The following is a 17,869-nucleotide window of genomic DNA, read 5'->3' on the forward strand; positions in this document are numbered from 1 at the left end:
ACTGTATTTATTTGTATTTATTAATTCCTTCTCTTCTATATTCTTATCAAGGCCACTTCATGATTTATTTTCCTTTGATTAAATTTAAAACTGCCATTAGCTAGCTATATTAGCTACCTATATTACTACGTTAGGAAGCTTTCGCACGTAAGAAACCAGTGACTTGGTTGTCCTTGATGTGCTCCTGTTTATCATTCTCTGATTTGCAATAATTCCTGCCAAAGCAGCCTTCCTTTTTTCCCCAAGCTTTTAGCTCTTTTAGTAGAAAAGTGCTCTTACAAATTGTGCTCCGTTTGGGGATAAAATATTCATCAAACGTCCCCATTACTATTTCAAAATCATTTCCATTATCTTCACACTTAAATGCTAAGGTTTAAAATATTTGTTCTGCCCTCATCCCCTTGACATACATAAAGACAGCATAGCTACACTTCCTTGCCCTGTACATTCAGGTCTATGGCTACCCTGTAGCGGGTTAAGCATTACTTCCCATCAGGGCAATCTCCCAAACAGCTAAGCACTAAACCTTCAGGATGATCCATTTCTTCTTTTCTCCTAAATATATACTTGTACCCTTGTTTTACTTAACAACTCATTTTGGACATACATCTGACTTAGTTACTAACCCCAGCAATTAATTTACAAAAGCTCCAGGTTCCACACATAAACTTATTTAATGAACACATTTTCTTCTGCCACTGAAGTGGAAAATACTGCCTACCACTCCATTGTAGTTTTGAGGAAAAAAACCCTGCTGCTGTTTGTCTCTTATCAAGAAAGTAAAATAACTTGTTAGATTTAAAAAAAAATGCCAACAACACGTGTACACACAAAACCCCATATCAAAACAACTTCTGTTGAGTACTTTTTGCCTCTACAAGTGTCTAGCTAGTTATTTGACTTTCTTACAGATAACAAAAACATAATGCAGAACTAATCCCACTCTAAAACTCAGAGCTATCACAGCTTTATCAGCGATGCCTCTCCACATTAGTACTTCAGAACCACCACTTTAACAGTCACCAAAATTCATTTCGTGAGCTGTTCACAACTTCTAGACACAGATTTCTTGATTTATTTAAAGATAATTTAGCCCATACAATAGTGTTCTTGTCAAAGACTCTAGTAAATTATGTTTAGGCTCTTTGGAATTAATTTTTACTACATTAATCTGCCCTTTCTAAGAAACCAAATAGACTGCCATTCATTCACGAACTGAAATTCAACATGTACTTTTTGGCAGATGGGCACAGACAAATCACATGGAAAAGGAAAAAAAAGAAAAGAGAAAAATAAAAAAAAGCTTTATTTTGTATTTCTCCAGGAGCCTGCTCTGCCAGATCTTTTGTGGATTTTCTCACAGTTGTTTTACTGAGATAGTATTGTCCACATCCATTGACAGTAATCAAAATAATTCTCATCCTTAATAAGCTTAACGTTTGAGCCAGAACCTGACTCCTCCAAGTGGGAGTTAATATCACTGAGCATCAGAATAATTCAGGATTGTGCTGGTTTTGGCTGAGAAGGGGTTAATTCTCCTCACTGTGGGGGTCGGCTACCTTTCCAGCTTCCCGCGCTCTGCCGCGTGGCGGGGGTGGGGGGCTGGGAGGGGCGGGGCCATGGCGGGGGCGGCTGACCCCAACTGGCCAATGGCAGGTTCATTCCATACCATGTGACACCATGACCAGTATATTGGGGGGGGGGGGGGGGCGGGCAGCGGCAGCGCGGAGGCGGCGCGGCGTCGGGTCGGTGAGCGGCTGCGGCGCGTGCGGTTTGTTCCGGCGGTTCATTCCCCCTCTCCCCTCCCTTCCCCCCACCCCCGGGGCTTTGCGCCTCTCGTTGTTCTCCTTTACATTGCATTTCTACTGTTGTTTCTTTTAATTTTCATTATTAAACTGTTCTTATCCCAACCCACGAGCGTTACCCTTCTGATTCTCTCCCCCATCTACCGGTGGGGGAGTGAGCGAGCGGCTGTGTGGGGCTGAGCTGCCGCTAAACCACGACAGTCTTTTTGGCGCCCAACGTGGGGCTCAAGGGTTGGAGATAACAACAGCTGCTGGTCACAGCACCATGTTGTCCTTTTTGCAGTTGGTGTTAAAAATCGGTGTTGGTTGTTTGAGTCTGCTGTGTTCGGCTGTGATTAGTAATGTTTTGCCTACGAGATTTGTTATACAAACACTCGTTTTCAGCTTTATCTGGTATTTGGGGTTTTTGCTGAAACCGTTACTGTACTTCGGATACCACCTTGTTGAGGCAATTAGCAATTATACCTCCTCCTCTGAGAGATTTTATATGGAGGAAATACAGAATAATACCTTTGCAACTTTGTTCTATGATGTCTGTGCCTTTGTTACAACAACGTTTTTGTATCTTGAACATCCTTGGGTGGTTAAGGTGCACTTATTGTTAGTTTTTGGGCATGCTGTTTTGGTTTTGACTAAGCAACCTAAGAATATCACCCAGAAATCTGCCCCGAGGCTTGATAGTTACGAGTGGCAGGGCATGTGGGATAGCATGGGCAAATACCTAGGGCAGTGGGCACCCCCAGTGTTTTGGAGTTTCACCCCCGAACAAGTGCAGAATCCTAAAAAACTAGTAGAATATTTGGAGAAAGTGTGTTGTTACGCTGGGAACTCCAGAGAGACACAGATAACTGCAACATGCTGGGGCCTGGCCCATGCATACCGAGCCCTGCTCAACAGTATTCAGTGCCCCCAGGGGGAAGAGAATGTCTCTGGATTGAAATGCAAAGTGACTGGCACTGTAGACAATCCAGCCCTGACAACAGGCACTGCAGCCACTCAAACCCCCACAACAAGTACCGGAGCTAGCTCAGAAAATAAACCCGTACCAGTATCAGTTGCCCCCATACACAAGACGAAATATTGGAAGCGGACATCAACTCGTTTAGAACGGGATGATGAAGAACCAGGGCCATCGCGGGGAGAGGAGGGAGAAGTAATAAATGAAATAGAGACCACCCGATCCCTGTCCTTAAGCGAGTTGCGAGATATGCGAAAAGATTATAGCCGTCGTTCAGGTGAGCACATTGTCACCTGGCTGCTCCGATGCTGGGATAATGGGGCCAGTAGCCTGGAACTAGAGGGAAAAGAAGCCAAACAATTGGGATCCCTTTCTGGGGAAGGGGGCGTTAACAAAAGCAATTGGAAAAAAACCACAAGCCCTCAGCCTCTGGAGGCGACTCCTGTCTGGAGTGAAGGAAAGGTATCCCTTTAAAGAAGATGTTACATATCGCCCAGGAAAATGGACAACTATGGAGAAAGGCATCCAGTATCTCAGGGAATTAGCTGTGTTTGAGGTGATTTATGGTGACCTAGACGATCAACGGTCATCCAAAGATCCAGATGAAGCCGAGTGCACACAACCCATGTGGCGGAAGTTTGTACGGAGCGCACCATCTTCGCATGCAAACTCATTGGCAGTGATGTCCTGGAAAGATGACGAGACACCAACGGTGGCAGAGGTCATAGATAGACTCTGGGATTACGACACAAATATCTCTTCCTCGCTTGTCTCTGCTGTGGAGAAACTATCCCAAGAGGTCCAGCAACTCAAAGAAGATCTGTCCTACTCCCCACCTCGACAGAGCAGTGTCTCAGCTGTTAGGAATAAGCGTCCTTTGGCTCAAAGAAGGGGATACACACCACGGGCCACCCTATGGTTCTACCTGCGTGACCATGGAGAGGAAATGATGAGGTGGGATGGCAAGCCTACTTCAACCCTACAGGCACGAGTACATGAACTGCAAGGAAGAACAGTCACTCAGGGAGGCTCTTCCAGGAAAGCTGCTGCTCCAGTTTCCAGCGAGCAAGTCCCCAGACAGAGGAGTAGAAGCACGGATTTTATTTCTAAGTGTAATAGAGGGACTCCTGATTCACATTTACAGGAAGTGAGTTGTGACTGCCATGATCAGGACTAGAGGGGCCCTGCCTCCAGCCGGGTGGAGGAAAGGGATAACCGGGCTTACTGGACTGTGTGGATCCGATGGCCTGGCACGTCCGACCCACAGGAGTATAAAGCTTTAGTGGACACCGGCGCACAGTGCACCTTAATGCCATCAAACTATATAGGGGCAGAACCCATCAGCATTGCTGGAGTGACAGGGGGATCTCAAGAGCTAACTGTATTGGAGGCCGAAGTGAGCCTAACTGGCAATGAGTGGCAGAAGCACCCCATTGTGACTGGCCCAGAGGCTCCGTGCATCCTTGGCATAGACTACCTCAGGAGAGGGTATTTCAAGGACCCAAAAGGTTACAAGTGGGCTTTTGGTGTAGCTGCCTTGGAGACGGAGGAAACTGAACAGCTGTCTACCTTGCCCGGTCTCTCAAAGGACCCTTCTGTGGTGGGGTTGCTGAAGGTCAAAGAACAACAGGTGCCAATCGCCACCACAACAGTGCACCGGCGGCAATATCGCACCAACAGAGACTCTCTGATCCCCATCCATAAACTCATTCACCAACTGAGGAGCCAAGGAGTCATCAGTAAGACCCACTCACCCTTTAACAGTCCCATATGGCCAGTCCGGAAGTCTAATGGAGAGTGGAGACTAACAGTAGACTATCGTGGCCTGAATGAAGTCACTCCACCGTTGAGTGCTGCTGTGCCAGACATGCTAGAACTTCAATACGAACTGGAGTCAAAGGCGGCCAAGTGGTATGCCGCAATTGATATTGCTAATGCATTCTTCTCAATCCCTCTGGCAGCAGAGTGCAGGCCACAGTTTGCTTTCACATGGAGGGGCGTCCAGTACACCTGGAATCGACTGCCCCAGGGGTGGAAACACAGTCCTACCATTTGCCATGGACTGATTCAGACTGTACTGGAACAGGGAGAAGCTCCAGAACACCTTCAATACATTGATGACATCATTGTGTGGGGCAATACAGCGGAAGAAGTTTTTGAGAAAGGTGAGAAAATAGTCCAAATCCTTCTGAAAGCTGGTTTTGCCATAAAACAAAGTAAGGTGAAGGGACCTGCACGAGAAATCCAGTTCTTAGGAATCAAATGGCAAGATGGTCGTCATCAGATTCCAATGGATGTGATCAACAAAATAGCAGTCATGTCTCCACCAACTAGCAAAAAGGAAACACAAGCTTTCTTGGGCATTGTGGGTTTTTGGAGAATGCATATTCCAAATTACAGTCTGATCGTGAGCCCTCTCTATCAAGTGACCCGGAAAAAGAATGATTTCAAATGGGGCCCTGAGCAACGACAAGCCTTTGAACAGATTAAACGAGAAATAGTCCATGCAGTAGCTCTTGGGCCAGTCCGGGCAGGACAAGATGTAAAGAATGTGCTCTACACTGCAGCTGGGGAGAATGGCCCTACCTGGAGCCTCTGGCAGAAAGCACCAGGGGAGACCCGGGGTCGACCCCTAGGGTTTTGGAGTCGGGGATACAGAGGGTCTGAAGCCCACTATACTCCAACTGAAAAAGAGATATTGGCAGCATATGAAGGGGTTCGAGCTGCTTCAGAAGTGGTTGGTACTGAAGCACAGTTGCTCCTGGCACCCCGACTGCCAGTGCTGGGCTGGATGTTCAGAGGGAACGTCCCCTCTACACACCATGCAACTGATGCTACATGGAGTAAATGGGTTGCAGTGATCACCCAGCGGGCTCGAGCAGGAAACCCCAGTCACCCAGGAATCTTGGAAGTGATCATGGACTGGCCAGAAGGCAAAGATTTTGGATTATCACCAGAGGAGGAGGTGACACGTGCTGAAGAAGCCCCACTGTATAACAAACTGCCAGAAGACAAAAAGCAGTATGCCCTGTTCACTGATGGGTCCTGTCGCCTTGTGGGAAAGCACCGGGGATGGAAGGCTGCTGTATGGAGTCCTACACGACAAGTAGCAGAAACTGCTGAAGGAGAAGGTGAATCGAGCCAGTTTGCAGAGGTAAAGGCCATCCAGCTGGCCTTAGACATCGCTGAACGGGAAAAGTGGCCAGTGCTCTATCTCTATACTGACTCCTGGATGGTGGTAAATGCCCTGTGGGGCTGGCTGCAGCAATGGAAGCAAAGCAACTGGCAGCGCAGAGGCAAACCCATCTGGGCTGCCACATTGTGGCAAGATATTGCTGCCTGGGTAGAGAAACTGGTTGTAAAGGTACGGCATGTGGATGCTCACGTCCCCAAGAGTCGGGCCACTGAAGAACATCGAAAAAACCAGCAGGTAGATCAGGCTGCCAAGATTGAAGTGGCTGAGGTGGATCTGGACTGGCAGCATAAGGGTGAACTATTTCTAGCTCGGTGGGCCCATGACACCTCAGGCCATCAAGGGAGAGATGCAACATACAGGTGGGCTCCTGATCGAGGGGTGGACTTGACCATGGATATTATTGTACAGGTTATCCACGAATGTGACACATGCGCTGCAATCAAGCAAGCGAAGCAGGTAAAGCCTCTGTGGTATGGGGGACGATGGCTGAAATATAAATATGGGGAGGCCTGGCAAATTGACTATATCACACTCCCACAGACCCGCCAAGGCAAGCGCCATGTGCTTACAATGGTAGAAACAACGACTGGCTGGCTGGAAACATATCCTGTCCCCCACGCCACTGCCCGGAACACTATCCTGGGTCTTGAGAAACAAGTCCTGTGGCGACGTGGCACCCCAGAGAGAATTGAGTCAGACAGCGGGACTCATTTCTGAAATAGCCTCATAGACACCTGGGCCAAAGAGCACGGCATTGAGTGGGTGTATCACATCCCCTATCACGCACCAGCCTCTGGGAAAATTGAACGGTACAATGGACTGTTAAAAACTACACTGAGAGCAATGGGGGGTGGGACATTCAAGCACTGGGATACACATTTAGCAACAGCCATGTGGTTAGTCAACACGAGGGGATCTGCCAACCGAGCTGGCCCTGCCCAGTCAGAAATCCTACATACTGTGGGAGGGGATAGAGTCCCTGTAGTGCACACAAAAAGTATGCTGGGCAAAACAGTCTGGGTTCTTCCTGCCTCCGGCAAAGGCAAACCCATTCATGGGATTGCTTTTGCTCGAGGACCTGGGTGCGCTTGGTGGGTGATGCGGGAGGATGGAGAAATCTGATGTGTGCCTCAAGGGGATTTGATTTTGGGTGAAAACAGTCAATGAACTGAATGGCACAATGTGAACTGCTATACAATACTGTGTGTCACCTCTGTGTTGTATCAATGATATCAGAGTACGAGCCTCCCAACCCATGGAAGATCAACTACGAAACAAGCCGTGCAGCAGTGATGGAACGATGACTGACTCGGTATGCAGCAACCCAACGCCACACACCATCTCTCCCACCCGGAAAGACTGATACAACAGATGGAGCCCAGAGTCATGGACTGGGTGAACTCAATGGACATTTTAATGGACATTTTACAGGGAAGATCCATGAACTAAGGGAATGATGTCTGTGTATTATGTTAAAGGATGGGAAGGGGAGGGGTGGTGGTTGGTACGGTTGTATTGCATCATATGGGACCTGGGCATGGTGTAAATGGTATGGAATAAGGGGTGGAGAATGTGCTGGTTTTGGCTGAGAAGGGGTTAATTCTCCTCACTGTGGGGGTCGGCTACCTTTCCAGCTTTCCGCGCTCTGCCGCGTGGCGGGGGTGGGGGGCTGGGAGGGGCAGGGCCATGGCGGGGGCGGCTGACCCCGACTGGCCAATGGCAGGTTCATTCCGTACCATGTGACACCATGGCCAATATATGGGGGGGGGGGCAGTGGCAGCGCAGAGGCAGCGCGGCGTCGGGTTGGCGGGCGGCTGCGGCGCGTGCGGTTTGTTTCGGCTGTTTGTTCCCCCTCTCCCCTCCCTTCCCCCCTCCCCCGGGGCTTTGCGCCTCTCGTTGTTCTCCTTTACATTGCATTTCTACTGTTGTTTCTTTTAATTTTCATTATTAAACTGTTCTTATCCCAACCCACGAGCGTTACCCTTCTGATTCTCTCCCCCATCTACCGGTGGGGGAGTGAGCGAGCGACTGTGTGGGGCTGAGCTGCCGCTAAACCACGACAAGGATGTAGCTTGTTGGGGTTGTACTTCTGATGAGCACAGGTCATTATACCTCTGTGTGTGTGCGTGTGTGCGCATGTGCACTCACAAACACCGTGCTAGAGAGAGGGAATTCTTTCTGTCCCTTTTCAGTCTGCAACACCTTTCTTGTTCCTCTCTGCTTTGCATTTAAAATCTTCATCTTGGCTAACAGTGCCAACCTGACAGATACATGGTGCAAATTAAATGGGCACAAATCAACACACTCCTATTTTAGCCTCTTCATATACATTATTTTCAAACTGGCAATCACATGAATTGGTAACACAGTAACATGGAGGTTCTGCCTGTGAACAGTATCTGCTCTTAGATATTTGGAGATGACATCTCGCTCAGAGGCACAGTTTACTGTGTTCTTGCAAACATGATGAAAAAGGTGTCAACTTATCTTACTTGAAAGAGGTGTGTTTGTTCATGGGGACAACATCACCACACAAACATACACTAGATGTCCAAGTCTTTTTTGGAATGGGATTTTTTTTTTTTTTTTTTTTGGGGGGGGAGGGGATTAAAAAAAAATCTATGTATCTACGTTTCACTTTTCTTTGAAACCCTATACGACTTCTCACCATGCTCCCTTGCCCTTCTCTTTTCTTTTCCCTTGCAGTACTGGTGCATAAAAATCTCTCTATATATCTTTGCTACTAGGAGATGCCACATTACCATGAGATTATACTATAGTACATCCTTGCAAGAAAAAAATGAGTACCAGAGGCCTACAATTCATAACTCCAGAAGAATTGTTGTGAAGCTTTTTTCTCCAAGTGATAACTCAAAAGAAACAGCAGCATCTGTGAAGTGAAACTCAAAAGCAAAAACTAAGACTATAGATACTTTTATTACTCACACTCTTCACCTTTCTTACAAAATACTTAAAGTCTTATTGAACTTACAAAGCGAGTTTAAAATGGCCACACCACTTATATACAAACCTACAAACCTCTTCTATCCCAAAACGTTTCCTCGTTAGAGGTTTTGTTGTTGGGTTTTTGTGTTTGGTTGTTTTTTTTTCTTTAAAACAGTATTTGTCTTTGTTTCCAGTGCATTCCTTGTGCTGCATTAATTGAAATAAAACCAATGCTATGCATACATTGATAAGTACTTTCAAACACATAAACATGTCTTCCCTTTGCAAGTTAAAAGATGGACAGTGTTCCCATTAGTGCAATAAAAATAAAGTTAGTGGCAAAAATACTGAAATATTTTACGTTTCTCAAACAGTGCCTCCATTTTACTCTTAGTTTTTTTACACTGTAAGTTTCAAGTATAAGAAGTAGTACAAACTGCCATCACATATGCCACCCAGTTCTTGGCTGATGGCATACAGGTCAGAGATAATACTAAAAAAAAGATTTTAGTATTTCAATACAACCTGAAAAAAACTAATTTACCTCCTAATTCCTTATATAATATATATATATAGAACTGAACTCTATTTTTTCCAGTGTTACTCTACTTCATAAAGCTACTTAATTCAGAAGATTCAAGGCAAATTTAATTAATGGGTATACCTGTTAAAGCCAACAGTCATGCCATTCATAAATTTAAGTAAAAATACTTGTTTTTCTTTTATTGAGGTAAGTGATAATAATTCATTTACAGCTTTAGACTTACACAACTTTCCTGAGGATACTTTGTACAATATTTAAAAGCAAGTATCAGAAAATATAGTGCAAAAGGGAAACAAACAAACAAAAAAAAGAATATTGGAGAAAAGAAAGGAGAATATATATGAAGGATGACAAGAGAATTGTCTTTGATTGGAAGAACTTATATTTATCATCACCTATATCTTATCTACTAGTCAATCCTGGTATATGATTCCCAGAGGTATGTCTTTCTCAGCATCATGCCACAAGGCATTAGATAATACAAAGCAGAATTGTAGTTAAAATTCTTATTATGTACTACGTTTTCCTACTGTTGCCTCTAAGGCAAAAAGAGACCATGGAGCTATATAGTATTGAAACCTTCAAATGTAATTTCAGCCTAATGCTTTCCATTAATATGTGGCATCTCTCAGTGCTCTGTTCTACTTCAGAACAAAAGAATGACTCACGTACTGCAAGAGGCACATCTCTGATAAAGTACGGCAATGGTATTTATGCTGCCCAGCCACATGACAAAATAGCTTAAGAACAGATGAGAAGAAGGTTCCACCACAAAAAAGGTGGACCCAATTTATGTAGACGTGTTGCCGGTACTCCACACAGAAAGAAAACAAAAAGGTAGCCTGTCATCCATACTTCTGCAGAAATTATTAAGTTATCTTTAATAAATACAACTGGACATAGATATTAGCCTCTGTTAAGAGCATAAGCTCGCGCGTTCAGCAATGTCACATTTTGTAACTTTGCATGGGTGAGGTCTCCCAGTCAGATATTGACTTTTTTAGACCTGCATGTTTTCCAAGAACTGGCCACACTGCTGTTTGTAATTATACAGTTATAGATTAGTCCCCAGAGTAGAAAATGTTTAATTTTCTTCTTCCTCTCCATAAGTTTACATTTTTAGTTAGTCCCAGTGCTTTGACAAAAAGATACTTGCTTCTCCACCAAATACCCTTTAGTGGATTTCTTCAGCTTTTTATTATACATCTGTACTGGAAGACTAAGTTATGTGATTAGAATCTAAAATTAATAAAAACGTAGTCTCATAATGTACCATAATGCATGTGGATTGTAGCAACTGTGCAACAACTTTTATCACCACGCAAGCAACAGGAACCATTTTAAAAGCAAAAGGTTTGAGTGGTGGGTAGTAGGTTGCATACACAGCCGTGTATTGAAAATTTTAGAAAAAAAACACTCTGACCCCACTGGACTCAGAGGAAACTTTGTCCACATTTTTTGTAGAATTACACACACTAGATTTACCTGGAGAAGTCATGTCATGGTCCACACAATATCCAAATCTGGAACAACTTAACTTCTTATTGAATTTGATGGTTTTCCTTAAGGTATCCCATTCCATAAATGCAAATACAGAAATGCTTGTGGTTTCTCAAAATGCCATATATTAAGAAAGACAGTGCCCTGTAGGAATTAATTCATTTCACCACAGTTCCTAAGTAAAAAAAGAATGACGGTAATAAGAATGATGCAAAGAAAATTGCAACTCTTTATCCTAAAAGCCCAGCTAATGCAGCCTAAAAGTTATAAAATGGGAATTAAAAGACACTCAGAGCCTAATATTTCTTGTCAACTTAAAAAAAAAAAGTGTTGACATCCCTCTACCTGCATAACACCTAATACCTGCTTAAAACTCTACAACTATTTCCAATACATTGTTTTCTTTACTGTTATTAGTTTACCTTTCATGAATCATAGTCTGGAAATTTAGAAGAGTTTTAATACAGAACTTACTGTACAAAAAATATTTTTAAGTTACACATCTTCAATTTTAAAAAGAACTACAGTCCAGAGTTTGAATGTGTCAGAGAGCCATAATGGAATAAAAGATAAACCGATGACTAACCGATGACATTGTCCTACAATGTTTCAGTGATTGCTTATATAAACGCTTCAACATGCCTATGTGTATGCAGCATTTTGGGCTCAGTTTCTAAAACACATACTATGGCAGAAATCCAAATGAAAACAATGAGCATAAAATATTGAGCAAAGATAAAAGCCAAATTCCCATTCAAGATTTTACTAGTGAGGGTTGGGTTTGGTTTGTTTGGTTTTGGTTTTTTTTCTTGCATTCTGTCTCATTCTTCTGTTTTTCCTCCCCATCCCATACCACCCCACACCATGATTCTGCAGGCTCACATGGGAGGGCACATACAGATATCAAAGGAGGATTTGTTAATGTGGTTGTTTAAGAAGTAGAAGAAAGGTAGGATCTTGTTTTAATCAGACAAGGTGCCTAGTGAAAATGTCACAGAGGTTTTATACCAGTCACGGTGCATTTCAACCGTCAGGAGAGCAGTCAATCAGTGCAATATACCACCCTCCCTGTACTGTAGAGCACAGAATTTTCACTTTTCACCTCATTGTTTAGCATGGTCAGCTAAGAGCCTTCCTAATTTTCCCTTTTTTTTTTCTGAGCAAAACCAAAATAGAATCATGAACTCAGTATAAACCTGCTGCAACTGGAATGACCCCTCTGCTCAGGAGCAACCCTGTTTGCTCCTGAGCAAATCTTACCTGAAAAAAGAAGAAACGGGAGAGGTCCATTTTCTTTTGAAGTTTTTTTTTTTTTTTTTTTTAATTCTGACCATCTTTGTTACAGATCTCACAGAAGATGGTCTGTGAGCTCAGGGCCACGCTGAAGAGACATTGAACAGGTAAGTAGGCTGGAGTGGTCAGGCAGACAGGCATGTCTGCAGAGAACAGTACACTTAACCATTCCTGCTTCTGGCCTTGAAAAGACACTTAAGGAAAGACAGAAGGCCAGGGTAAATAAATTTTGTTTTATATTGAATCAGTTCTGTTTTAAATGCATGTAAGAAAGTGCCAAATCAGCAGCAGGAAAGAAAATTATTCTTAGTTTATTAGGAAATATGTGACATTCTAATAACATTGTTGAAAAGGTAGCTGCAGAGGTGGAAAATGGCCTCCTCAGGCTCCTGTAAGATGTGTATGTCAGATCTGTTCCACATAAATGAGCAGGGAACTCAGAAATAACCTTTTTTGGCTTGCTTTACTAAGATGTGCTTTCTCAGCTCACTCTTTACCTAGTGAGATTACTTTATAATTTCCAGGCAGAACTTCCCACAGATTTGCAGAAATCTGAGGTCAAAACTTGGTCCTGTTTGGAGCAACAGAGTAACTTGCCTTGTTAAAGCAAGCTAGATTTGCTTTTTCAGTTGAATATGACCTAAGGATGCTTTCATTTTAAAAAATATACTCATTCATTCAGTCTCTGATAGATTAACAGACCTAGGAAATGTATTGTGCATAAAAAACACAATAGCAAATTATTATACCTTCTTCATGCTACAGTATAGACCCATATATTAATTTACTACCCTGTTCTATTTCTTCCTGTCCTATGTAAACATGGATCAAAATGAATGTAAATCTGGCAATAATTTATAGATTGCTTTTCAATGAAAACTATTGAGTCTCTGTATCACAAGAAATAATAATTTCAGCATTTTCTGATTTTTTAATTAATTTTAATTTCTAGCTTCAGGAAGGCGCTGTCTTGCACAGTAACTCATAGATAGAGATGAAGATGTTTAAATATCGACAGCTCACTTGTCCTCAAAAACACCAATATTTCACTCATGCTTACAAGACTCAAGGAATTCTGCAAACTAAAGCATTATATTTGCTGCTTTAAAGACTGCTTTCAGCTGCTTCTAGTACAGTAATCTTTCTGAATTTTGTAGGCATGAGGTGTCACTGAGATGAAGTGTTATACGTATTCATGTCAATGTGCACATCATATTATTCTCTATAATCATTCCAAGGATTCATGTCAAGAATGGCATACGAAAAGATGAAACTCACTATGAATTGCATTTAAGAACACCATATTTTCCAATACACTGCTCAGAATGTGAGTGATTCCCTATACCAGGATATTGCTTTATTATTATCATTACTTTTATTCCAGCAGATTCACTGTCCTTAATGATTTGAGCTTGCAGCACAAACTTGCCTCAAGCATTCTGTAGCAGGTCTGGGTAAAACTGGACAAAACTCACTTTATTCATTATTCATAGCATCTTTTAAGATGGGTCCATTAGAATTTTACTCATGGATAGAAGTTTTTTCCTACAAACAAATGGGGCTGACTACACAATCCAACCTTCTTCTTGCAAGGTGTTCTTTAATAGCAGTGTAAAGCTGTATTTGAGATGATTTGTTATATGGCTCAAGCCTTAAGATGCAGCCCACCTTTAGAGGAGGGGCAAAATGGTACAAAACCAGAGTAGAGGTAAGAGAGATTCTGGGTGATTTCATTTACTAAGTATTTTCTTGAAATGAGTCACAGGACTAGAGGGGAACTAGAAAGATCATTCAGCTCCTTCTCCTATAGTAAGGCAGTTTCAGCTACACCCGCCTGACCTGTTTTTACATAAACCTCTCTTAAAAGCATCCCATGGCAGAAATACTACAATTTGCCAGGAAAACTGTTGCAGAGCTCCAGTCTCCTTTCCATGGCATATTTCTTTTTCCCATAGTATCCAAGCCCAGTCTTTACTGTAACTTAAACCCATCCTTCTCAGGCTCCCCAAAACACACATTGAAAGAATTTACTTCTTGTAACAAGACTTACTAAGAAGTAATCTTGCTACTCACCCTGGCAAAGGTGATGACTCAGCTGGAGCACTCTGACCAGTTTTGGCTCTCACTTTACAGTAAAAATACAGTCTGACATAGCTCAGAAATCATCACTGAGAATGAGGAGAGGTCTGGTCCTATCACACCTAGATTCGCTGCCACCTTCTTTCTCAACTCAAGGCTGCTGCCTAGCTCCTTAATTGCTCCTAAAAATACAATCAGTTATGTCAGCAACTGACCTCTGCAACAAAGATGATATGAGTTGTTATAACCTTCAGCCTTTGCAGAATCACCGGTCAGTAGCTTTCCCTCTTTACTAAGTAGTGGACCATCACACAATTGAGGTTATACAAACAGGTATCAACATAAGTTAAATATCATTACCCACCTCAAAATTTAAAAAGGTACTATTCCAGCAACTAAAAACTGCTGACCTTCATCAGGAAATGACAGATAAGACAAAACATGACAAACAGGCAAATTTGGGGTGAAATATAAAAGGATTGTACTGAAAACTTGCTGTTTCTTGCTGCTTCCTATCTTTCCATAGCTGTTGGAGGTCTAGATGCTCCATGAAAATGAGGATTACCCAGCCAAGCACCCTGACTGTCCCCAGATCAGAAAGGTTAGGGTTTCTGTTCTCCTTGTCACAAGGTCAGCATTGCAGACACCTGTGAAAGAGTCCCATAAACACTGGGGGCTATGATTAAAACAAAAGACTAATTTAGAGCTCCTTAGCTCAATTTCATTTTGAAATGACAATAAGTTGAGCTTATGAGCTCAGACAGACAGAATTTAGACACTCTTAGGGCTTTAAATAATAAAAATGATACCCTTAATTGCATCCTGCAACACTTGTCCTGTTGCAGAAGAGTGACTACTATTCATCTTTCAAAGGATAGAATGATACTTGGAATTCTTGCCTTTTTTACGCTGTTAGCCTCAGAGTCATTAGCCATGAGCCATTCTGCATTCAAATCACAAGGGCAACAAAAATGCCTTGATCTTAGGTAGAGAAAAGAAGGCTGTCTGCAACTTGATCTGCTCTTTTCCACCTAACCATGGGCCAACCCTCATGCTGGCAGTCGGTCAGATAGACACTGCCTCACTGCTTTTGAAAGTTTGGAGAGCTTATTCTATGAACACTAACAAGTCTTAGCATTTGCATAGGACATGTTTACACGTACTGATTAGCACTTTGAGTATGAGTGATCCTACTGAAGCCACAAGGGCTGCTTGGAGACCAAGGCAGGCTTCACATGTATCTTGTTGTTACAGATTATTTTGCTCTCCATGTCATACATAGGAGTCAGGAGCAAGCTTAATGAACATGGGGCCTAACAACTAGGATTAGCAGCAGGAAGTTATAGAACATTAGATTAATGAGCTAAAGCTACCAGGCCCAGAACAGGAACAATTGGTAAGAATCCAAGACTCACAGCCAACGACCAGAGTCCTACAAAACCAGTTGCCAGAAATGAATGCCTACTGTACTAACACAAAGGGAATAGAAGAAAGAAGTTTGCTTTCAAAGCACATGACTTGGGGGCTGGTAAAGAAAAAAAAGAAAAAAAAAAGGAAAAAATAGGAATGACAACCTCCTGCTCAGAAGCAACAGTAAACAAAAAGCTAATGCACAAGCAGGAAGAATTTTACAGCAGTTTTTTTAAAGAGAAAATAGTTGTGTGGAATCCAATTGAGGGAAGCCCACAGAGCCAGAAAATAAAGCTGATAGAAGTTCCCAATATTTTCCTTTTATTCTGACAAAATCCTTTCTTCTACTTATAGCTGCTGATGTAGATGCCTTGTGAAATCAACATTCTGGCACAGCCTCAAACATAGCATGGGTAAGATCCGGATGCAAAGGAGTAAACTGCCATTTTAGTGTATTTGTTTCCTGTTGCTTACACAAATCTGAACATCATTTCTTTTGGCCGTGTCACTGTTAAATCCTAACTTTGATTCCAGGAAGAGATTAGCACTAGGGGGGGGGAGAGGAATTGGATTTTTGTTTATTTGTTTGTTTTTGCAGGGGGGTAAAGTTAAAGGCGGGTTTTGCGGGGGGTGGGGGGAAGGGAAGTATATATATATATAAAAAAAGCAACAAAAACCCCAACAACAAACCAAAACACCACTACACCAGAATTTCAGTGGGCATGGATAATTTAATTTTGTTATCTGACAGTCTTGGTACTAAATGAAAGGCCAAACCATCTTTCACTAGGTAAAATCCACTCCAAAACAGGAGTCCCAGTTTCAATTTCTTCTCAATTCAAACAACAATTAAAAAAAAAAAAAGTTAAAAATGGAACCTCAATCTGTATTCATAAAACATGAATACAAACAATACCAACATAAGCAAGGAAAGGCGTCTGGAGTGTCATTCTTTGCAAAGAGTTCTCAGATTTCCAGCTCTACTTCAGTTTATCTTTTATGCATAAGGCACACTTTTTTTTTTCTACACAAACTTATGAGGCAGTAAGCATTCTTGTTTATTCATAGTAAGTCCTTCTGTATTATTAAATGCACAACTGTAAGAGATGCCTAGAGCATAAGATGTTTGTCTATATCTATATTTTGTATCTGAAAATAAAATAGAAGATCCAGATCATTAAAACTAAATCCCTAGAAGCCAAATCTATAAAGATGATTCATTATCTAATAATTCTTCAGAAATATAAGGAAATGGAAACAAATGGATGTATTTTGTCATGTAAAACTCATGTAACACAGCATTCCTACCAGGCATCTACTCATGGATTAAAATGGTGGAGAACAGGAGCATCTCATTGTGCTATTCTCAACACAGATACTCTGATTAGCCTCCTTTTTCCATGGGATACTGGAAGGAATACTATTTTTCTCAGTACATTATTGACTAAAACTGTAAATTATGTGAGTGGCAGAGGGCACTTACTAAATGGCACCATTCCCACTGCATACACAAGTTATGGGAATGTGAAGAAGGAAGGAAGATTAAAAAGAAAAAGGAGGAAAGGAGGAAATTGTTTCTTTGTTGTGCAGCAAATTATCTTTAAAACGGCTCACCTTCCAGATGCTCCCCAACCAAAGCAATTGGCAGATGGCAACTACTGCAGATGGATCGGCACAGCTGAGACACATATACAGCTGCGAATAGCTGGCTCAGCAATGTTTGCTTTTCCTTCTGCCAGCCAGTGTCACAGCACTTTTTGAGAGTGGGTGGCAAAGTAGGAAGAGGATTTCCCAAATTCACAGCAGAGGAAGATGCCTTCTGTTACTATGACTTTCTCCCTTGTTATCCTGAGTGCGTGATACTATAAGACATTTTGCTCATTCATTAAAGAAAAAGATATATTTTGCCATCTATTAATGTTTGTGATTAATTTAGAGAACATATATTAGATGCAAATCTGGTGTTAATTTACCCTCATTCTTACAGATTGCCACTCAGTTCTTACAAAGCCACAAAATGCTACAAGTTTTTATCCAAGTTCTGCACTAGCAACTGCTACACTGAAGAGTAAATAAGGAAGTATAAACAGCAGGCTGCAAAACAGAAAGTCCTCTAAGGTCAGTATTCGAATGTGATC

The sequence above is a fragment of the Phalacrocorax aristotelis genome, chromosome 1, assembly GCF_949628215.1.
Source record: "Phalacrocorax aristotelis chromosome 1, bGulAri2.1, whole genome shotgun sequence".
NCBI classification, from domain to species: domain Eukaryota; kingdom Metazoa; phylum Chordata; class Aves; order Suliformes; family Phalacrocoracidae; genus Phalacrocorax; species Phalacrocorax aristotelis.